Below are 23,113 nucleotides of genomic sequence, written 5' to 3' on the forward strand. Positions count from 1 at the left end.
AGCACCAACAGAGTCTGGGAAAGAGACGATTTGCCTTTTCCAGCTTCTATACGGCAACCCAGGTCAGAGAAGGGGGTTGGAATGGGCTCCTGAGTGAGCCAACTAACAGACAGATTTATTTTATTTTATTTTATTTTATTTTATTTTATTTTATTTTAAAGATTTTATTTGACAGAGAGAGACACAATGAGAGCAGGAACACAAGCAGGGGGAGTTGGAGAGGGATAAGCAGGCTTTCCGCTGAGCAGGGAGCACTTTTTGGGGCTCGATCCCAGGACCCTGGGACCATGACCTGAACCAAAGGCAGACAGTTAATGACTGAGCCACCCAGGTGCCCCCAGACTGATAATTTTAAACAGAACCAGATTTGCAAAAACATGCAGCTGTGAAAGTGTGTGGAATATTTAAGATCAAATAATTTGGTATCACCAAAGTATAGGGCATATGGCAAGGCGGAGATGGTGAACAACACAGAGAGATGTTGAGACGAGATTCTTTAACTTCTTGAATGACATGCTGGTGAGCTTGGAATTTTCTTCAGAGCCCAGGTAACCAATGATGAAATCAGTGTTTGGGGAAAAGTGACAATGGGTAGAGGAACTAAGACAGAAAAAGATGACAAACTCTTTTTTTTTTTTTTTAAAGATTTTATTTATTTGAAAGAGAGAGTAGAGCAAGAAAGAGAGCATGAGCAGGGGTGAGGGAAGGAGAAGCACACTCTCTGCTGAGCAGAGAGCCCGATGTGGGGCTCAATCCCAGGACCCTGAGATCATAACCTGACTGAAGTCAGATGCTTAACTGACTGAGCCACCCAGGTGCTCTGATGACAGACTCATTATAGCAATCCAGTCAAGACATGATGAGGGCCCACACTAAAATTTCTGTTAGCATAGTTGCTGGGGGAAGAGTTGGCAGGATATCCAAGAGGTCAGGGATCTGATAAAAACAGCTACCAAAACGTCATCTTTTGGTGAAATAGGGCATACTGCTGATTCTACTTCACAAAAACCTCTTGTATGTGTTTCTGAGAAGGAAGAGGAAGGAGGTGATACTCTGCTCAACTCTGTCCCTTAGGGTTGTTTTAGGTTCCTAGAGCTGCTATAACAAAGAACCACAAACTGGCTTAACAACAGAAATTCATGCTGTCATGCATCTAGAAGCTGGACGTCCAAAATCCAGGTGTCAGCAGGATTGGTTCCTTCTGGAGGTTCGGAGAGAAAATCTGAGGGGGAGTTTCCTTGCCTCTCTCCTAGCTGTTGGAGGCTCCTGATAATCCTTGGTACCTACTGGCTCGTAGACACAACACACCCAATCTCTGTCTCTGTCTTCACATGGTGTTCTCCCCTGCGTATGTCTATGGGCTCAAATTTCCTGTCTTATAAGACCCGCCCTAATCCACGATGACCTCATCTTAGCTTGATCACATCTGTAGGGACCTTAATTTCAAATAAGGTCATATCCACAGGTATCAGAGTTTGGGACTTGAATGATCTTTGGATGGACACAATTCAACCCACCATAGGTCTATTAGCACTGCTCTGGTTGAAAGTGTCAGACAAGCTCTGGCTTGAGGGGAAGAAAGGGTATGTATCTACTGGCAAAATCTGAAGCACATGGGAGTCGATCTGCCATCCTCAGTGTTATTTCATTCTCAGGAAGGATCCCTCCACACTAAGGCTACGATCACCCTCCACCCAAACTGTTACATTCAGGTTTACGAAGGTAATCTCAGACAAAGGTCTTCTCCAAGTCTATGGCACCCCCACCATTAGGAGTCACAGGTCACAAACCCATCTTTTGAGGGATGGAGGCAACTTGCCCAAATCATAACAATTGAAGAGGATTATCGTGGAATGTGTGGGATGATTCCACAGAGTGCTGCCAGGCAATGTTCTCTCTCTGCATCTACCCAGATGAGGGCATGAGGGTAAGGAGGGAAAGCCTCCGCTTATGGTATACAAGATATACCATTGTATATCTTGCAAAATGATCACCATGGTAAGTTTAGTTAACACTCATCCCATAGTTTCGCATTTTTTTCCCTTGTGATGAGAACTTTTAAGATCTACTCTCTTTGTAATGCTCAAATATATAATTACTAGAATACTCATTATTAGTAATTACTAGTTTTTACTGTATTGCAGCTAGATATTGTGGCCTGTACAATGTCAACCTTTGAACTGTATGGGGCTTTTAAAAAGAATGGATCTTTGGGGTGCCTGGGTGGCTCAGTGGGTTAAAGCCTCTGCCTTTGGCTCTGGTCATGGTCTCAGGGGTCCTGGGATTGAGGCCCACATCAGGCTCTCTGCTCAGCAGGAAGCTTGTTTCCCTTCCTCTCTCTCTGCCTGCCTGTCTGCCTGCTTGTGATCTCTGTTTGCCAAATAAATAAATAAAATCTTTAAAAAAAAAAAAAAAAAGAATAGATCTTCTCTGTAGACTGCACGCGAAGTAACCGCTTGAGCTAAAGCCGACCCTAGATCTTCTCTGTAAAAGTCAATCAAGAGTTCTTAAGACTATAAAACTTTTGAGAAGAAAACAGGGGAAAAGCTTCCTGACATGGGATTTGCCAATGATTTCTTAGGTATGACACCAAAAACCTGGGGCACAAAAGAAGAAATAAATTGGACTTCATCAAAATTAAAAACCTTTGGGACACCTGGGTGGCTCAGTCTATTAGGCATCCAACTCTTGGTTTCAGCTCAGGTCACAATCTCAGGGTTGGTGGGGAGTGTGCTTCTCTCTCTCTTTCTCTGCTCCCCCACCCCAACTCCCTTGCTTTCTCTTTCTCTCCCCAGTAAATTCTCTTTAAAAAACAAACAAACAAACAAACAAACAAACAAAAAACCCAACACTTTTGTGCTTCAAAGGGTACTACCAACAAAATGAAAAGGCAACCTATAAAATAAGAGAAAATATTTGTAAATCATATGTCTGGTAAGTGATCATATCCAGAATACATAACAAACTCTTACAACTCAACAGCAAAAACCAAATGATCCAATTCAAAAATGGGCCAAAGACTTGAATAGACACTTCCCCACAGAAGATATCTAAATGACCAATGAGCAGATGAAAAGATGTTCAGCATCACTAAGCCCTAAGGAAATGCAAATCAAAACCATAATGAGCTATCACTTGGCACCCAGCAAGATGGCTATTATAAAAAAAAAAAAGAAAGAAAGAAAGAAAGAAAGAAATGTAGGTAAGGATATACACAAATTGGAATCCTTGTGCTTTGCCAGAGGGGTTATAAAAATGGTACAGCTGCTGTGGGAAACAGTATGGTGGTTCCTCAAAAAATTACACAAAGAACGGTCCAGATAATTGTGCCATCCCATGTCTGGGTGCATACTCAGAGGAACTGAAAGCAGGAACTTGAATATTTGTACACCCAGGTTCTAACAGCGTTATTTGCCATAGCCACAAGGTAGAAGCAACTCCAGTGTCCATCAGCTGATGAACAGATAAGTAAAATGTGGTATGTACGTAAAATGGAATACTATTTAAAATAGCTTTAAAAAGGAAGGACATTCTGACACGGGCCCCACAACCGGTGAGCCTGGGGAACATCGTGCCAGGGGAGATAGGCCAGTTACAAAAGAAAAAATACTGTATGATTTCACTTATGTGAGTTACCTTGAGAGGTCAAATTCAGAGACAGAAATTAGGATGGGGGTTGCCTTGGGCTGGGGGGAGAGAGAATGGGGACAGAGCTTCAGTTTGGGAAGATGGAAAGTTCTGGACATAGATGGTGCTGATGGTTACAAAAAATGTGAACATACTTAATGTCCCCAAACTCTACTTTTAAATATGGCTAAAATGCTAAATTTTATGCTATGTATATTTTACCACAATAAAAAGATATATACAGAGCCCTAAAATTAATTTATTTCTTCAAGTTTTCCACGTCAACCTTCTGCCTGTGAGTTGTGACCAAGAGCGAGGGAATTAAAGTTTCTAAAATCAATGTAATCTTCGCATTTTTTTGGTTCCTTGGACAGTTTTTACTTTAAATAAGCTGACATCATACTATTCAAGACTTAAGGGTTTGTGGTTTTTATTTCTTCCTTTTTTTCACAAATGCCAAATAAATCTTTGTTCCATTTACACTTTCCCCTTGAATTCTATTTGGTATGACACATTTATCCCTCCGATTCCTTTCTTGGCTTGTCTTTCATTTACTCCTTCATTGGGAACCACTGCTTGGAAATAACCACTGTCCCACCTGTGTGTCAGGTGCCCTTGTAGGTGCTGGAGAACTAGCAGGGAACAAAATATACCAAATCTTTACCCTTCTGAGCTTTACATTCTTGTGCAGGGAGGAAGGAAGTGAAAAAGATCATGTGAAAATATAGTACAGCGTCTTTGATCTTTTCTATTTAGAGTGTCCTCCACAGATTCACAGGCAGAAGGGCAGCGGCAACACCATGGGGGAACCTGTTGGAAACTCAAGGACCTGTCCTGAGCCTGCTGAGTGTGGCTTTGGGTCCTAGAAAGATGGCCAAATGATTCACAGGCACATTCAAGTTTGAGAAGCACCACTTAGCCCCTACTGAGGGGTTTTAGGAAAATTTTAGGAAAATTTTAGGAAAATTAGGCAGGAGGGGCAAAAGACAAATTAAATTTCCTTACTAACTATAGTCCATTGACAAGTCTTTGAAACAGGCACAGTGATATTTCTCTACGGACTCAGCTGCCCTAATGCTAATACTTTGCTAAGGGCAAAAGGCAATCTTAGCTTAACATTACTCTGTAAGTCTTCTTTAACATATAAAAGTTCCTTTGGAAACTCCCTTTATCGCTTAACCACCCCCCCCCATTCCTGTTGGCAATCATCTTCCAAGGCAATGGCCCACTGATATACATCAGAAGGGTCTCATGACTCAGGTTTTATTAGACATTAATAAATGTCCTTTTCCCAACAATAGCTAGCTCCGTCAAGGTCCTGGAAACCTTGCTTCCAAAATTCCTTAGAGACCTATCCCTAAGGCCCTCCCACCCTGAAAGTATACAATCTGGCACTTCTGCCCACCCCAATACTTTCTGCCCACAGGTCGTGTTCCCTGTGCTTTAATAAAAGCAACTTTTTGCACCCAAGATGTCTCAAGAATTCTTTCTGGGCCATTGGCTCCAGGCTCCAAACTCCAACCTTTCCGACTTCAGGGGTCAGGGAGGCCTCGCTGGGAAGGAGTCCTTGGGGTGCCAGAGGTGAGCTCAACACATACCTGGAGAAAGAAGCTGCAGCTAATGCTAAGGGCCACCCCAAGCCCCCCACCGGGGCACTGGGAGCCGGTGAAGCAGCATCTGGTTGCACCCGACTCAGTAAGTCTTTATGCCAGGCCCTCTGTTTCGGGTGGGTTGGGGCTCTGGTTCCAAGCTGCACCCCCCCAAGCCTGGCGATGCAGCAGGCCCCCTGCCCAGTGCTTACTTGGGGCCACTCACAAGTAAAGCTTTATTTGCCTCGAGTTTCTGCCATTCGTTCTAAAGCTCTAACATCTTGGGGGTTCCTTTTAAGATGCAAATTCTCCCGTCTGTCCTGTAGCTGAGCAAACCGCTAAGTAACCCTTTGAATTTACTCCTTTCTCTTGGCTTCCTCAATCTAAATGTCTTCTGTAAACTCCGCCCTTCTCCCCAGCGTTTTCCCGTTTTCCCATGCCCGAACCATAGACGTTCTTAAAAAATGCAGACCAGGCAAATGGATCTCAGACCTAGATCGGGGCTGACCGAGACGATCACCCATGCTTTAACTTGTCCTCGGTTTCCGAGCGGGAGGGCGGTGGAGGCGGCCTGGGTGGGGTCTGCCCCTACCGGGCTCCGCCAGCGGGTCTGGGACCTGGAGGTGCATTCCTCTACCTCTTCCAGCTTTCATTTCCTCCCCTGTGAAAGGAGATAACCACCGGCCTCCCTGGGTTGTTTTGAGCCCCAAGAGAGAGATCATTCATAGGATAGCATTTTGTAAATCATAAGGCGCTAAATGAAACACACGCGACAGTGGCAGCGCCACCACTACAGCCACAGGACAGGTGGCGCGCTCCTCATGCCGCGGACGAGCTCCCATCTTCCGGCCTCTTCTGCACCGGAGCCTCACCCGCGCACGGTGGCTGCACACGGAGCTCTGGGTTCCACGTCTTGGGCCACGGGTTTCCCCCCGGGAGGACAGGCCGGACGCGGAGGAGAGCAGGGATTGGCTGTGGAGGAGGTGGGCCGAGCGGTGACGCGCCGCGCCGGGAAGGGCGCGGAGGCACGGAGGGGCGGGGTGGGAGCAGGAGGGGCAGAGAGGGAGGGAGAGGAGGGGGAGGGGCGGAGGAGGGGGAGAAGAAAGGGGAGGAGGAGGGGAGGGGGACAGGCTAGGGTGAGACCCGCGGCAGGGTTGCGGAGGGAGTAGGGCGGGGAGGAGGGCGGGAGTGGTTTTTGCGCTTCGGGGCGGAGGCCTGCACTCAACCCCGATGGCCGCGTCCCTCTTCCCACCGGGGACAGTGGCCCTGGAGAATCACTACCGCTCCATCAGGGGAATGGACCGGTCCGCCCGCGCAAGAGAAATCGGTCCAGGGCCGCCTAGGGCCGGCGGGGCCAGGACCGGCGCACCCGCGCGGGTGAACCTTGGCTCTCGCTCTGTCGCCGCAGCCAGGAGTTTTCTGGTCACAGCACGTTTCTGGGCGTTTTGGTGCTATCCAAGCCCTTCTCCAGCCGCCGCCCTTACCTCCTTCGGCTGCCGGACCCCGCGCCCGAGGGCAGGGACGTCTGGGTCGTGCCCCTTGGTGCTTGCGGGCGGGGCGGAGGGGTGGGGGACACCCAGTGACCTCTAGCGGGACCTACTGCGTGCCCGGTGCGGTGTGGGTGAGTGGGATGGGGACGGGAATACTGGCAACCAGGAGGACCCCGAGAGAGGGGCAGCTTTAGGGGGTCCTTGAGGGGGTGTGATCATGGGATATGCAAGCTCAGGGGTGGAGGAGGCGTGGGCCTTGGTGGGGAGGGGGCGATCTGGCCTGTGGAGAGGTGCTTGCGCCAGGCAGAGGGATAGATGCGATGGAGGCAGGGACATGGCTTGCAGGGGTCAAGGACTGGAGGGGTAGGGAGGGACCCTGAAGTTCCAGGTCAGTCTAGTGCCCTGCAGAGCCTGCCTGGTGCAAGATGAGGCCCCCACACTCAGCAGTGTGACCTGGCAAAGGTAGCCTTTGTGAGCCACGGTGTCCTTGGTGTCCTCATGGGTAGGTGGAACTGTAGCTGGCAGTTGGAAGGATTTCTAAGACATGTGAATGAAATTGTGCCTTTCCCTTCTGGAAGGAGAAGGAAGTCAACTTGTGAGGCTTCTGTGGACAGTAGGAACACAGCCAAACAGAGTTCAACAGGATTGCTGAGTCGGTAATAGGTGCCTGGCCTAGCTGGCCGTCTATTTCTGGAATGCACATCCCCTTATAGGCTGGGTCTGCAGTAAGGCCAGGAGTTCAACTCTTTAAATTCTTTTTAAGAATTCTTACACAGCACAACAGAGGGAAATTACTGAACTGACTGCTTCAGCATGGGCACGCACAGACAGACACACATTTGACGGCACTCCCTCCCTCACAGGTTCACACAACTGCCCAGGTTATCTTTTTTTTAAAATTTTTTTAATTTTTTTATTTTTTTTAAAGGTTTTATTTAATTATTTGACAGAGAGAGATCACAAGCAGGCAGAGAGGCAGGCAGAGAGAGATGAAGGGAAGCAGGCCCCCTGCTGAGCAGAGAGCCCCATGCGGGACTTGATCCCAGGACCCCGGGATCACGATCTGAGCCGAAGGCAGTGGCTCAACCCACTGAGCCACCCAGGCGCCCCCCCCCTTTTTTTTTTTAAGATTTTATTTATTTGACAGAGAAAGATCACAAGTAGGCAGAGAGGCAGGCAGAGAGAAAGAGAGGAGGAAGCAGGCTCCCTGCAGAGCATAGAGCTTGACGTGGGGCTCAATCCCAGGACCCTGGGATCATGACCTGAGCCGAAGGCAGAGGCTTTAACCTACTGAGCCACCCAGGCGCCCCATGCCCAGGTTATCTTCAATCAGAATTCCTTGATTTGTAACTCAATGTTGGTTGGGTATGGGATTCTAGGCTTAAGAGTAGAGACCTATCAGGGTCTGAGAGGTGGGACCCCAGGACTGCTCTGGCAGAGACCTAGGCAAAACTTCAGGCACCAGAGAGTCCCACTGTCGGCGATAGAGCACAGAGCAGAGAAACGTGCCTAAAGTCACACAACTTGTGGGTTGGGCTTTGTGAGATTTTGACCCTGATGAGTCACTAGAGTGTTGAAAATGCCCTGGTAAATCATTCTCATGACTCAGTATCACCACCTATAAATTAGGAGCAAGGACATGGGCTGTAGAGCTTCCCTTAGGGTAGGTGCAGTCTTAAATAGCTCCTCCCACCTTGAGACAGCTGGTGGGTGGGAATGTCATTTTTGTGGAATGGTGTGGGTGCCACCTTCCAGTGAGTTCAGTGCCCTGGCATGGCTGAAGCAACACGGAGGAGCCAGGAGAAGCCTGTTGGGGAGGGTGGTACCCCCACTAAAGGGAGGGGAGGAAGAAGGCTAGAGAGGTGTGGCAGGTTTGGTAGAGAGAGACATCATGACCCTGGGGTTCACAGTGTCCTCTTCCTGGGGACAGAGCATGGCTGTCTGAATGCCTGGATGCTGGCCAGGACGGGGGAAGCTTCCCTTTGTATCAAACGTGGACTCGGGTTTAGGACGTGGTTTGATCAATGGCGTCATCAGGGCTGCCCCACATGCATTGCATGCAGGTGTGCACTTTCTTCCCACCTGAGTGCTGCAGTCAGCCAAACCCTGCTGACCCTGGCTGCTGCCTCATTTCCTTCTCCAAGTGCACCCAGCTCTGATGAAAGCCTCCTTCTTGGAGGGCTTTACAGAACGCCAGGCTGAGCAGCCTTTGCTTACGTCAGCTCTTAAATGTCACTGAAACAGCCCAGGGAACCCTAGAGAGAGCCCTGGCTTGTGAGACCCCTCTTCATTCCGGCCTGCTGTTGTCTTCCCACCTCTTTGTCCTGTCGGCCTTATGGTCCCCCTCTTCTCAGCAAGCTCATTTATCTTTTCACCTATAATTAAACACCCTCCTATACACACCTAGAATGTTCTCTCCATCTCGGTCAGTCCTTCCCATCCTCAAGGGCTCGCGCAAGCTCCGTCTTCGGTCCTTCCCGACAGCCCCAGCCTGGCTCTGGGAACCAACAGCATTCGGAGTGCCTCCACACACTTGGATGCGATCGTGAGGTACCTGCCATTGCTCCGCATTTATGAATTTAATTTTTCCTCTGGCATGTAGGTTTCCTGGTGGCAGAGAGGCTCCCAGATATGTCTTCGTACCCCACGGCCCTGAAAGTGATGCTGAATGAGTTTCGGGCTCTCACAGAATACTTCTGGGTATAACTGGCAGGCTGTATTCCTTTCTTTCTCCCTGTGCTGGGGGGGCTCGGGGCCGTGGCCAGTTAGGAAGATGAGGCAGGGTCTTGGTAAGATGGAAGAAAGGGGTATACCAACACGCCAGGGCCTTGCTAAGGGAAAGCAGTCCGCTTTAACAGCACTTTCATTATCTTTCCAGTGTAACAGCCTCCTCCTCTCAAAACTTAGTGACTTAAACCCAACCATTTGCTCATGAAGGGAAGCCAACCAGGCTGGGCTCCGGCAGCGCTTTTGGGGCCCATTCTTGCCTGGGGTTGCTTGTGTGGTTGCTGTGGGCTGGGAGCCCGTCTGCGCGGTTCCAAATGGCCTCCCTCACAGGGCTGCAGTCAGTGCCCTCAGGGGCAGCTCCTCCGTTCTCCGTGGATCCCCTCATTCTCTCCATGGCCGGGCTGACTCTTCACAGCATGGCTGCTTCCTTCTGAGAGGCCTTTCTTGCCAAGGCCTAGGAGTCACTCGGTGTCACTTCTGCATTCTACTGACTAAAAAACAGGGCCACCCAAGACTCTGAGGGGACATGGACCCCATCTCTTAATAGTCACACCACAAAAAGGTAGGCGGAGTGGGAGCAATGGTTGTGGCTGTTTTTAAAACCACACTACCTCTTCAAGAGAGGCAGGTCTTTTAGAAATGTCGCTGTGCAGGAGTCCGGGAGGGTCCATTTGCCCGGGCACGACACCCCCTCCGCACCCCCGCCCTCTCAGCTCACCAGACCTGCTTCCCCTCCAGTGCCACTGCCTGGAAACCAGGTGGATCCCATGTGCTGCCTGAGCCAGAGGCTCGTGATTCCGGCTGGACTGTGTGGGGAGGGCCCCAGGTAGGGAGAGGAGGAAAAGAAGAGCCGAGAGAGGGGCTGCCGAGGCCCACCTGGGGCAGAATGGTGCCCAGGAGATCCAGAGGAAAACTGAGCAACTGGCTGGTGCCGTCCTGGGTCTGTGTCAGACTAAGACCACTTTCTTTCCGACAGTCAAGCTTACCTTCTGGCTTTCCACCCCGCAAGGGGCACAGGTTCAACAAATATCTGTGTGGATGTTAAGAAGTTCCGTCTAATAGAAAATCCTAAATAGAAAATCCAGAAGGGCTTTGTGTGTAAATGGTTGCTCGAGGCTTTTCAGGAAGGAAAAAAACCATGGTCTCTCATCCTGATGCTTACTGAACATCAGAAAGTGAAGCTGTTTATGGGTGGCTGTGTGATCCCAAGCCCCTCAGTGGTAGAAAGGGCCCTTCTGAGCGGGCAAGGCCCCTCATGGTCACTGCAGGAGACCCCCCCCCACCACCACCACCATTAGTCATTCCCCCTGTCTGCAGCCTTCTGGGCCTGGGCACCTCTGGCCTTAGCCCTCAGATGGGAAGAGGCCAGATCCCTCTAGGGGCCCAGACACAGCTCAGCTACCTCTGGAGTAAGATCTGGAGCAGCCCAGGAAGCTGTGATCCTGCTGCGTGGTGGGGTGGCTCCGCCGGTTAAGCTTAAGTATCTGCCTTCAGCTCAAGCCATGATCCCAGGGTCCTGAGATCCAGTCCTGTGTTGGGCTCCCTGCTCAGCTCCCTTTCCCTTTACCCCCACCCCCACTCATGCTCGATCTCTCTCAAATAAAGACATACTGCTCAGTGCCAAGAAGTGTGGTCTGCCTGGCCCAGGAAGCGAAGGAAATAATGCCATCAGTCTCATCGACTGAGCTGAGAACGTTCACCAGTTAGAAACTCCTGTGCCGGCATTGACTACCTGCATCACGCAGGGCCCTGTGCTGACCAGCGCCTGGGGGGAGGCCAACCAAGGGGGAAGGGGCCTGGCTGTATTCCCCTTCCCCGCCGGGTGCCACACAGGCAAGGTGCACATGGCCCTTTTGCTCTTGCTTCTGCAGTATTACATACTACACATGGGTAGTACTATGTGCTTTCACATTTAGGATCTTGGCCGGTGCTGGACGCGTGGGGATTGAAAGCGAATGAGGAAGCCGGGCCTAGAAACAAATACACGATGGCATCATTGAGTATGTGACTTCCGGGGGTCGCTTTGGTAGTTGCTGTTGGGTTTGTGATGAGCTGTGCCTTCCCCCAACTCTGCCAGGAGGAACTACTGCTCCTAGGGCAAGTGGCTGGACCAAGACAGGACAGAAGGTGCCTACAATACTCTGTCATTATTTTTTGAAGACTTTATTTGAGAGAGAGAGAGAGAGTGCTTGCATGCACCAGCGTGAGCAGTGGGGAGGGCCAGAGGGAGAGGGAGAAGCGATGCTGGGGCTTGATTCCTGGACCCCGGGAATTAGCCAGGACCCCTAAGCTGAAAGCAGACTCTTAACCGACCGAGCCACCCAGGCCTCCCAATATTCTGTTATTATAAGGAGGTGCTCAAAGATCAACAGGGACATTTCAAAAGACACAGAACCCAGCTGAATGGGGCTTCTGGCCCCCAGCCTGCCTCCCCATGCCAGAAAGAATTGTCTTACAAAGGAGTGAACAAACAGTTTAGAGATGGGGAACTTGATTTTTAGACCTGGGTTTAAATCCTGTCTCTAACTACTTAGGTGACCTTGGATATGTTAACTCATCTTAAAAAAAAAAAAAAAAAAAGTAAAAAACCTAGAGAAGTTGCAAATAAAACAAAAATTCGGTTTTTTTCTCTGCTGAGCCTTTATAAGAATAAGTTTCTGTGTTGCGTCACGCCCCAGTACCTTGGCATGATGCCCTTTTCACAAATAAGACCTTCCGCTTGTGTGGGACACAGCCATCAAAGTCAGGAAACTGACATTAATACCTTTCTACCATCTAATCTTTAGGCTAAAACGTTATCCTTTTTTCCAGTAATATTCTTTGTAGCAAAGTATCTAACCCAGGGCCACACACTGCATTAGGCTCAGGGTGAATTGCTTTTCAGCCTTGGCCTGCAGAAGCTTAAACCATCAGCAGATTACACATCATTTGTCTTGTGGAATGTCCTTAGTTTGGGTTTGTCCAGTGTTTCCTCTTCTTTGGATTCTAGCTGTGAATCCTCGGCAGGAACATCACACAAGTGACTGTCATTTTCACTTTGACCTCTCAGGTTGCTCCTGATTTCAACTTGAACCGTTCCTGGAATGATCGCTTTTGCCAGTTGATTAATATGGTGGCTGCTAAGCTCTCTCCCCTGTAAAGTTACTTTTTCCATTGTAATTGTTACTTATTTTGCGGGAGGTCCTTTGAGACCTGTTCTTCATGAGACTTGAGTTCACTTAGTTACTTACATGAGTATGGAATCACGGATTCCTGTGTTGTTTACTAAGCTGTAGTATATTACTATAGTTTTGTTTTTTTAATTACGATATCAAATTGTCCTCCCTTGGACCTGTGGGAGCCTCCCTGAGCTGGCTCCTGTGTCCTTTTGAGATGTCCCCATCAGTCTTTGAGCACTTCCTTACATGAGTAACATACGAATATTCTAGTCCTCTCTTGGCCATTTGTCCCATTAGCGCTGGTTCTATTTAGCTGAGAATGAACTTGAAACCAAGATGGGGGCGGTAGGTAGGCTTGTTACAGTTGGGGTGTTGTGGCTCCCAGGCCCTCTCAGTGGACAAAGCCAGGGAGATCCGTGAAGAGACATTCATATATTTACATCTACACATATATATTTATTTCTGTGTCTGCCATACTGTTGACTACATTGACCTCACACCAAGAGCTCCATGTCAGTCTAGCACTGCAAGATTCCTTCTAGCTTCCTCCCTTGACTTATTTGTGACTCTCCAGCAGAGATACCTCTGGCTTGCATTGCATATCATATGACTACTTAGTGATCGCCTCCCTTTCCTGTAACCAGTCTCCCATTGTCACTGTGTCCCTCCCGCATGCCGATGCCATCCTCCCCCAGCTTGGGCTCCAGCACCCCACTCCCACCTACAGTCCCCTTTCCCTGCCTAGGATCTCATACTCCATGCAGCCCCCCCCCTCCTGCATAGACTCCCTCCTCCATCTGCTCAGGTTCTGACACCCCCCACTGGGGCACCCTCGCATACCACCATTGGCTCTCTTCACCCTCTTTGGAGCCTCATACCCCCACACTGAGTTCCCCCATACCAAGAAGCTCTTCTGCCCTCATGCAGACATACAGACATATTCTTCATCTGCTTGGGGTGACATGGGGTCTGGTACCCCAGTTTTGACCCCTTGCCACCCCCTGTGTGGACACATACCTTTCTGGGCCTCAGCCAGTGGTGCTAGGACTGAGTTCTTCAGGAAGAGAAGGGAAGAGGAAGAGCCACGTGTTAAATGTTAAGTTTGAGGTTCCTCATCAGTAAAATGAGCAGAATGATGGCTCCCACCTAATATGGCTGCCATGAGCAGTCCATGTGGTAACGCATGTGAGGTGCTTCCTCAGCTCGGTGCCTAGCTCCTGGAGGGCACTCACTGTCAACTGCCATCACTGTGACTATACATTAACATTTTCATGGTTTACTGTGTCCTCTGGCAGGGACACATTAGAGATGCCAGAGAGAAGGCAGGAGGAGCGGGTGCGAATGGTGGATATATCAACAGAGGATTAATGACCCCTTTTTAAGAGAATGAAGACACTCACTATTAAATTTTAATTAATTAATTTATTATTTATTATATTTGAATTAAAATATATAAGTAAGGGGAAAATGCTGTTTTAAGGAGGAAACATTTTAATGTGCTAACAATGATGATCTTTTTTGGTGGGCTTATGTGGCTTAAAGTTTTTAAATATGTTTTCCAATATATAGTCAATAAATATTATTTAAACTTTGGAAAAAAAGTATTTTAGAAGGACTCTGGTTAATTTCAACATAACTAATTGAAAACTGCCTTTAGCCTAAGTGGTCAGTTGTGGTTTTATTTATTTATTTATTTATTTATTATTTTTTTAATTTTTTAATAATTTAATTTAATATTAAATTTAATATTTATTTTAAATATATATATATTTTTTCCTTCTGCCTGGTAGATTCTGGAGAAGAGAGCCTGGATTTGGATCTCAGCTTGATGACCTTAGGTAAGTCCATTAAGTTCTCTGTGCCTTTTTGTTTGTTTGTTTTATAAGGTGAGGAATCTTACAGTGCCTAATTCGGGGGTATTTGTCAGTTAACTGAGATAGTGCTTCTGGGGCACCTGACAGAGAGTCAGCACACAAGTATGTGAGCTGTTGGTATTGTTGTGATCTCGTGGGAAGGAATGCGGTGAGTGGTTCCCCAGATGTCTCCGAAGAGAGAATTCCTTCTCGGAGTAGCCTCGGCTAAGCCTCCCCCTGAGTTAGTAGCTTATGACTAACACAGAGTCTTCAGGAAGCTGGGCCTCCTGTGGGGCAACAGTGGTGGCCAGGGTGACAAACCAAGTCAGGGGTAGTGTTTTGTGCACTTCTTGGAAGGGATTCTGAGATGGGTTTTCTCACAGACAAAGCAGCCTGGCGTTAGGACACCGTGACTGACACCTACAGGACGAATGAAGTAGCCGTGTGAGCCGTCACTCACACCCACTCGTTCTTTCATTTGGCCAGTAATGTCACACGTAGTTATTAAACACTTGCTACGTGTCAGGCCCTGTGGTAGGCAATGGGATGCAACCATTAAAATGCAAGCGATTAGGGGCATCTGAGTGGCTCAGTTGGTTAAGCTTCCGACTCTTGGTTTTTGCTCAGGTCATGACCTCATGGGTCATGAGTGAGCCCCGCATCAGGCTCCCTGCTCATTATGGAGTCTGCTGGAAGATTCTCTCCTTCTTCCCCTCTCCCCACATGTGCTCACATGCTCTCTCTCTAATAAATAAATAAATAAATAAATATTTTTTAAAAATGCAATTGGTTAAAAAGTATATTACACAATCAAAAATGCAATCACTAAGGGACTCAGATATCTGTACACCCATGTTTCTAACATTTTTATTCACAATAGCCCAAAAGTTAGAAAGCACCCAAGTGTCCACTGATGGATAGTGGATAAACAAAATGTATATACATACAAAAGAATATTATTCAGCTGTAAAAAAGGCAGGAAATTGTGACACAGGCTACAACATGGACAAACCTTGAAGACATTGTACTAAGTGAAATAGGCCAGTCACAAAATAACAGATACCATATGATTCATTTGAGGTATATAGAGTAGCCAAATTCAGAAAGATACAAAGTAGAATGGTGATTGCCAGGGGCTTGGGGTGGGGGATGGGGCAAGGAGTGGAGAGTTAATGTTTACTGAGTACAGAGTTTCAATTTGGAATGATGACAAAATTTCTGAGGACAGATGGTGGTTATGGTTGGGTGACAATGGCAGTGTACTTCGTGCCACTGAACCGTGCAGTTAAAAATGGTGAAAATGTAAGTTTTATGTTGTGTTTATTTTAACACAATATTTTTAAGTGTGGAAAAAATGATGCTACCTTTACGAAGTGAAATAAAGCATAGAAATTAAGTTCATGAAAATAAACTTACCTAATAGGCTTAGCTTTTACAATTTGTTTTCTTTTAAAACTTTTTTTTTTTTTAAGATTTTATTTATTTATTTGACAGAGAGAGATCACAAGTAGATGGAGAGGCAGGTAGAGAGAGAGAGAGAGGGAAGCAGGCTCCCTGCTGAGCAGAGAGCCCGATGCGGGACTCGATCCCAGGACCCTGAGATCATGACCCGAGTCGAAGGCAGTGGCTTAACCCACTGAGCCACCCAGGCGCCCTTGTTTTCTTTTAAAACTTTTTGAACAGACACATTGATTACCAAGATGTATCGGTAACAAATAAGCACATGAAAAGAGGCTCCAGGGGCGTCTGGGTGGCTCAGTGGGTTAAAGCCTCTGCCTTCGGCTCAGGTCATGATCCCAGAGTCCTGGGATGGAGCCCCCAGATCATCATCATCGGGTTCTCTGCTCAGCAGGGAGCCTGCTTCCTCCTCTCTCTCTGCCTGCCTCTCTGCCTACCTGTGATATCTGTCTGTCAAATAAATGAATAAAAAATCTTAAAAGAAAAAAAAAGAGACTCCACATCATTAGTTATTAAGAAAATATAACTTAAAACCAGAATAAGACACCATGACAAACCTAAATGGTTAAAACCAAAGACATTGACCATACCCCGTGCTGATGAGGATGGAACTCTCATACACTGCTGGTGAGAATGAAATGGTACAACCACTTTGGAAAACAGTTATCCTGTTACATGACCCAGCCATTGTACTCCTGCAGATTTACCCAGGAGAAATGAAATCATACATTCATACAAACAGGAAACAATACAAATGTCCATCAACAGATACATAGATAAACAAACTACATGCATACAATGGAATACTACTTGACAACAAAAGAAAGAAGATGAACCATTGCTATTACAAGGACGACTCTCAAAATAATTATGCTGGGCAAAAAAAGTACATGCTGTATGATTACATTTATATAAAATTCTAGAAAATATTAACTACTATATGGTAATAGAGAGTCAATCAGTGGTTGCCTGCAAATGAGAGAGAGGTCAGGGAGGGCAGGAAGAAGAGATTACCAGGGGGCACAAGGGACATTTGGGGGTTCATAGAAGAATCTCCCTTTTTTTAATTGTGGTCATCCTTTCATAAATGCTTACATATGTCAAAACTTATCCGGGGGTTACTTGGGTGGCTCAGTGGGTTAAAGCCTCTGCCTTCAGCTCAGGTCATGATCCTACGGTCCTGGGATCGAGCCCCGCATCGGGCTCTCTGCTCGGCGGGGAGCCTGCTTCCCCCTCTCTCTCTGCCTGCCTCTCTGCCTACTTGTGATCTCTGTCTGTGAAATAAATAAATAAAATCTTAAAAAAAAAATCTTATCAGGTTATACACTCACGTATGTATAGCTTATTCCATGCCAATTGCATGTTAGTAAAGTTGTTAAAGTGAAAATTAAAACAAATTTAATGCACAGAAAAAACGCAATAAGAAAGGGGCAGGAAAACCATAGCAAACAAGGCTGTGTGTGCAAGTGGTGGCGGTCAGGTGAGGCTTCACAGACGAAACTACCAGAGGACATACAAGTGTTGTCAGGCAGAAAGTGAGGTAGGAGAGGGTCTTTCCTAAGGAGGAGGAAATGTGTGGGAAGACCCACAGGCCTGAAAGAGCCTGAGGCCGGAACTCGGTATGGCTGGAACTCAGGGCATGGGGTCAGTAGTGAGACAGGAGAACCCAAGAGAGAAGGCAGGGACCAACTATGAATGAGGATTTTCACCTACAGGCAAGCAGAGGCCTGTCACATATGCAGTTTTTCATTTCATTTCATTTCATTTCATTTCATTTTTAAAGATGTTATTTATTTATTTAGAGTCAGCAGGGGGAGAGTCTGAGAGGGAGGAAGAGAGTGAGAGAAAGAATCCCAAGCTGACTCTGGGCTGAGCACAGAGCTAGACATGGGGCTCCATCCCATGACCCTGAGATCATGACCTGAGCCAAATCAGGAGTCTGAAGTTTAACCGACTGCACCACCCAGGCGCCCCACATGTGCAGTTTAAAAAGATGCTCCGAGTGCAACCTGAGAAGTGGGCTGGAGGGGGAGTAGAGTGCAGGTGTGAATCTGGGAGTTGGTGCGGACATTTAACCGGGGTGGGGAGTGGCCCAAGACAAGAAGGGTTGGGATATGCGGCTCCCCTACCTCACCTTTTCAGCACCCAGGAAAGTTAGGACATTTCATCTGGCTTTACAGAAGAGGAAAGGGACTGGGAGCAGTTAAATAGCTTGCTTACGGTTACAGAGCTTGTGAGCAGGACATCTGGGGTTTCTGGTCGGATGGATTCTTAATCCAAAGTCCATTATGTTTACAGGCTTTGGTCTAATTTGAATAAAAGGCATCTAGGATGACTCCCCTCTCCTGCTGCCTGATTTTCTCACTCTCACTGTGGTTTTTCCCCACAGGACCATGAACTAGGAGACATAACATCATCTGGGCATTCAGGAAAGGAAGGGTTCTTGGAAGAAGAGACACCTCATCAGAGCCTTGAAGAATTCTGAGGAGGAAGAGCTAGTAAAGGAACAAGGTGGGGGCGTGGGGGAGGAGCAGAAGGAAAAGATGTTCTGGAGTGGAAAGATGAGCATGTATGACTGGCTGAGAGCAAACTACCACGTGGAGTGCTTGAGGAACGGAGCCTCGGAGTGGCTGAAGATGGTGTGAGGTGCAGAGAAGCACGCGATTCAACACTGATCTTTTGCTCTTGGTGGAGCAGCTTACAGAGTTGGGAGAGAGGCCAGTAGAGTGAACTCTGTTGGTCTGGTGAGATCGTGCCCACCAGGCTTCTCTCTGCATTCCAGTGGTAAAAGATGATGACAAGGATGAGATGGGAAAGTGATTTACTGACTTTCCTTTTGGCAACAGGCTAAAATAGATAACATAAAATTTACCATTCTAGACATTTGAAGTGTATGGTCATGTGACAGTAGGTACATTCATAAAATTGTGCAGCTAACACCAACACCCATCTCCAGAAATTTCTCAGCATTCTCATAAACTGAAACTCTATACCCTAATATTACAGTAACTCCCATTTCTCCCTTCTATCCCCAGACCCTGGTAACTACTATTCTACTTTCTGTCTCTAGGAATTTGACGACTCTAAGTCCGTGGAACCTCCATACATATATAGTGGAATCATCCAATATTTGTCCTTTTATGCCTGGCTTATTTCACTTAGCATGATGTCTTCAAGGTTCATCCATGTTGTGGCATGTGACAGCATTTCCTTCCTTTGTATAGCCGCATAATATTCCATTGTACTTGTAGACCGCGTTTTGTTTATCCAGTCATCTGTTGATGGACACTTGGGTTCTTTTCACCTTTTGGCTATTGTAAATAATGCTGCTATAAAAATGGGTGTATTGGAAACAATCTCTGTAGACACGTATTTAGCGAAGAATACAGACTTCTGGCTGATGAGTTTCAAGTAAAAGGGAAGGAAAATAGGGAGAAAAGAGTGTTTTCCCTAAAAGCCAACTCTAAGTACTCCTTGTGCCTGAATAATTTATAAGCTTATTCTAGGCAGTGCTCTCCTTTGTTGTTGTCCTGAGTGTGGTCTGTCAAGACTGCAAGTGGGTCCAACTTGAGTTAGCATGACAGACAGATCAGACTACCTTTCTCTTCAAGGGACGGATATGCCTGGGGAATTCTTTGGGCTTCTTGGGAGACTGCCAGAAGCTCAGCTGGATTGTTCCACCATCTACAAGAATATAGGCTCCATGATGGCAAGATCTTGTCTATTCTCTCTGTTTTATTAACTAGTGACTCTCCAGCACCTGGCATTCAAAATTTGTCAAATGAACGAATGTGTCTTCCAATGATCGGACCCTGTGTGTGCTCCTAGGAAAAGTCTTATCTCAGGAAAAGTAGAGGCCACTCAACTAGAAGCAGATTCAGGACTTTACCCAGGCTCTCATGCCATCTGATGTGCGATGAGGCTTGTCCCTTGTACTTCCTGCTTTCTCGTTGCTTTGCTGATGGAAAAGACACCTGCTTGGACTGACCTTACCAGGTGTCATGAACATCGAGGGGCTCATATAAATAAAAGTGCTGTACAAATGAATGCCATGACTATGTCTAGCCCTGGTCTCTCTTTGGGACACCAGTTTGCATCGACAACTAAACCTGTCACCTGCGGGCACCTCTCACATCTCGGCACCTCCCCACAAGCAGCACCCTGTCCCAACTTCCCATTTTTCCTCCCTGTAGTGCTATTTTCTCAGTCTTTTTGCTTGCAACTCGAGTCCCATTTAGCTCCTCTCTCTGGTGTCTCTCTGGCGTCCGCTGTTCTGTCCTGAGTCTGGCTACTTCTTTTTCTTTGGTGGCCCTGTTGGTTTCCTCTGCTGCCACACTTTGACAGGAGTCCCTCCCTCTAGTCTGACCGCTGCCAAATCCTTGACCATCTTCTGCCTCGTGGCTTTTCTGCTGCCGGAGAGAACCTCCAACCAACGGCTCTGGTTCATCATGCCTCCACTCAGAAAGGACCAGTGATGCTTAGACATACAAGGATGCCTACTATGAAAAACAGAAAGTAACAACTGCTGGTGAGGATGTGGAGAAATCGGAAGCCTCATGCCCTGTGGGTAGAAAAGTACAATGGCACAGCCATTGAGTACATTGAGTATAGTGCATTGAGGTGGTTCCTCCAAAAACTAAAGATAGAACTACTATACGATGCAGCAATCCCACTTCTGGGGATACACCCCCAAAGAATTAAAAGCAGGGGCTCAAAGAGATATGTGCACACCTATGTTCATGGCAGCATTATTCATGATAGCCAAGAGGGAGAAATAACACAACTGTTTATCAATAGACAAATACATAAACAAAATGTGGTCTATACCTATAATGGAATATTATTCAGCCTTAAAAGTGAAGGAAATCCTGTCACGTGATACAATGTGGATGAATCTTAAAGTTAAGGGAAGTAAGCCAGTCGCAAAAAAAGCAAACTATATGATTCCACTTAAATGAGGTTACCTAGAGCAGTCACATTTATAGAGGCAGAAGGTAGAATGGGGGAGTAACTGAAGGTGGGGGCCGGTTAGGGAGGGAAGAGAGAAGATTTATTGTCTACTGTGTACAGAGTTTCAAATTCGCAAGAGGAAAAACTTCTGGAGATGTGTTTCACAACATGGATACACTTAACACTGTTGAGCCGTACACTTAAAAACGGTTAGGATGGTCAACTTTAAATTACATGCTTTTTGCCACAGTGTTTAAAAATGCCAGATGGATTAGGGTCTAAATCAATCTTCTGCACCTTGGCTTTGGAAGCCCCACCCACGTCTGGTCTCTGGCTTGCCTAACCTGGACATGCCCTGGACGTCTGGCCTCTGAGCCTTGATTTTTACTCCTCCCCACTGTTGAAACCCTATGCTTCAAAAACCCAGCTCAAGCGCTCCACTGCGCTATTTCTGTGGTTCCATCACTGCATATAGAGCACTGGCTTGGAGGTGTTTGCGTGCCTCCCTTTGCTCCCCGCACTAGACTGAATTTCTGAGAGAGTGAAGATGAGGTCCTTGCTCTGGCTCCCAGCGCAGTCTGCTCTAACCAGCCCTAGGGTGCTGCTGGTTTGGGGAGACGCTTTGCCTCCCCACGATACCGTTTCTGACTCCGTTTCCCTGCGTGTTTGGGTCTTGTGTGCTGACCTCACCCCTTTCTGGTCCGTGAGCTTGCCAAGGGCAGAGCCCAGATTGTGCGCTTTGTGCTTTACCAGGCACTGGACCTGGAGGGGCTGCACGAAATGCTCAGTGGTTATAAAAATGGGTGAGAGTCCACAGCCCCCCGCTTTGTTGCCTCCCACCCTGAGGGGAAGGCAGCTGAAAAGGAACTGACGGAGCTCTTCTTTCTCCTGCCCTCTCTGAATTGTAAACTCTGGGTCAGAGCCGCCCTGCCGCTTCAGCGTTTCTTTGTGCGGGACCCAGCATAGCGGCCAAGACCGCGGAGGCAGGGGACGGAGGCAGGCGCCTCGGACATGTCAGAGGCTTGTACTTGTTGCCTCTAGGGCTACCAGCCAAAGGCCTTTTCATTAGAGCAGACCTGTTGGCTCTTGGCTGGCCTGGCTTCCTGTCACCGATGGGCTCTGTTTAACATCTCAGCTGGACTTGGCCGAGCGGGAGAGCCCGGGTAAGCGGGCTGGTCCTCCGTGCGGATTTGTACATCAGCCTCTCGTGTGCGCCTGTCTGCGGGCCTGGCAACTTCCCTGTGCGTCTGCCTTCTCCAAGGAAGCTTATCGGCAGGGGGAGCTGGATCTGTCCATCTGTCCATCACCTAATAGAAACCAGATCTCCCCGTATCCAGAGGAACACGCTGAGTTACATCTGCGTTTCTTCTGGACTCATTCAGATGATCGGTCCCTGGAATGGAGACCAAGTGCTAAACGTAGCTGTTGAACGTGAGGTACGTTTTATAACGTTGTAAAGTTTTTTTTAAATGTATAGTCACTGATTTTACCAATCCTTCAGAAAGCCCCTTGCCCTTACTTTTTGTGTTGCGTGAGCTATGGGGAAACGGAGAGACAAGATGTTCCAGCTGGAAAGACAATTTTCTGTTTCTGGACAACATGGGACGTCCCCCCTTCAGACAGAGGTCAGAGGCTCCAGTGAGCCCGTGTGGGCACAGCGTTTTGAAACGTCCCCAAGGTCCTCTTTGGCGAATATCAGATCTCCACGTAAACATTTGTAATCTTCTGGTCTGCAGGCACTTCGACTTTGTTGCTGGTTCCTGATCCTCAGTTCCCACTTTGATCTGACACTTTTGTATTAATCATGCCTTTTTACTTTCTGACGTTTGACATCTGGGGCCTTGCTCATGCTGGAGGGACTGCCCCTCCCAGACCTAACCAATTCCTAGAGATTGTGAAGACCTGCCTGCAAATACGTCTTTCCTAAGCAGTCTGACCAATCCAAAGCCCACACCCCGACATCCACTATCCGGCTCCCACACTCCATGCCCCTATCTGCTTACTGTAACCACCCCAAGGCTGGGCACTGGACAACTAGGAACACCTTCTGTGCCCCAGAGCCCACCCAAATGTCTCAGACTAGCCAATCCTAAACCTGCTTCCTTGCTTTGCCTTCCCAGCAAAAGCCACAGTAAAGGCTCCTGTCCCTGTATCCCCCTGGCTTCCTCTCCCTCCAGATGCTGGTGCTTCCCAGTGTGGCCCTGCATGGCGTGCCATGTCCCCTAGTTTTAGGTGTGTGTGTGAAATACTTCCTTCATGAC

The 23,113-nt window shown here is 47.7% G+C and overlaps 1 long non-coding RNA gene across 2 annotated transcripts; it reads left to right on the forward strand.

Annotated features, from left to right (window-relative positions):
• Positions 1-5,523: 5,523 nt before the first annotated feature.
• Positions 5,524-20,411, forward strand: LOC309863679. Of its 2 annotated transcripts, none has more exons than XR_014311177.1 (3): positions 5,524-6,199; positions 14,382-14,429; positions 18,292-20,411. It is a non-coding gene; the product is annotated as an uncharacterized lncRNA (long non-coding RNA). The 2 variants fall into 2 exon arrangements; XR_014311178.1 differs by lacking the exon at positions 5,524-6,199 and adding an exon at positions 7,878-9,995.
• The last annotated feature ends 2,702 nt before the right edge of the window (positions 20,412-23,113 follow it).

This window comes from Mustela nivalis, assembly GCF_964662115.1.
Source record: "Mustela nivalis genome assembly, chromosome: 4".
Classification (NCBI taxonomy): Eukaryota; Metazoa; Chordata; class Mammalia; order Carnivora; family Mustelidae; genus Mustela; species Mustela nivalis.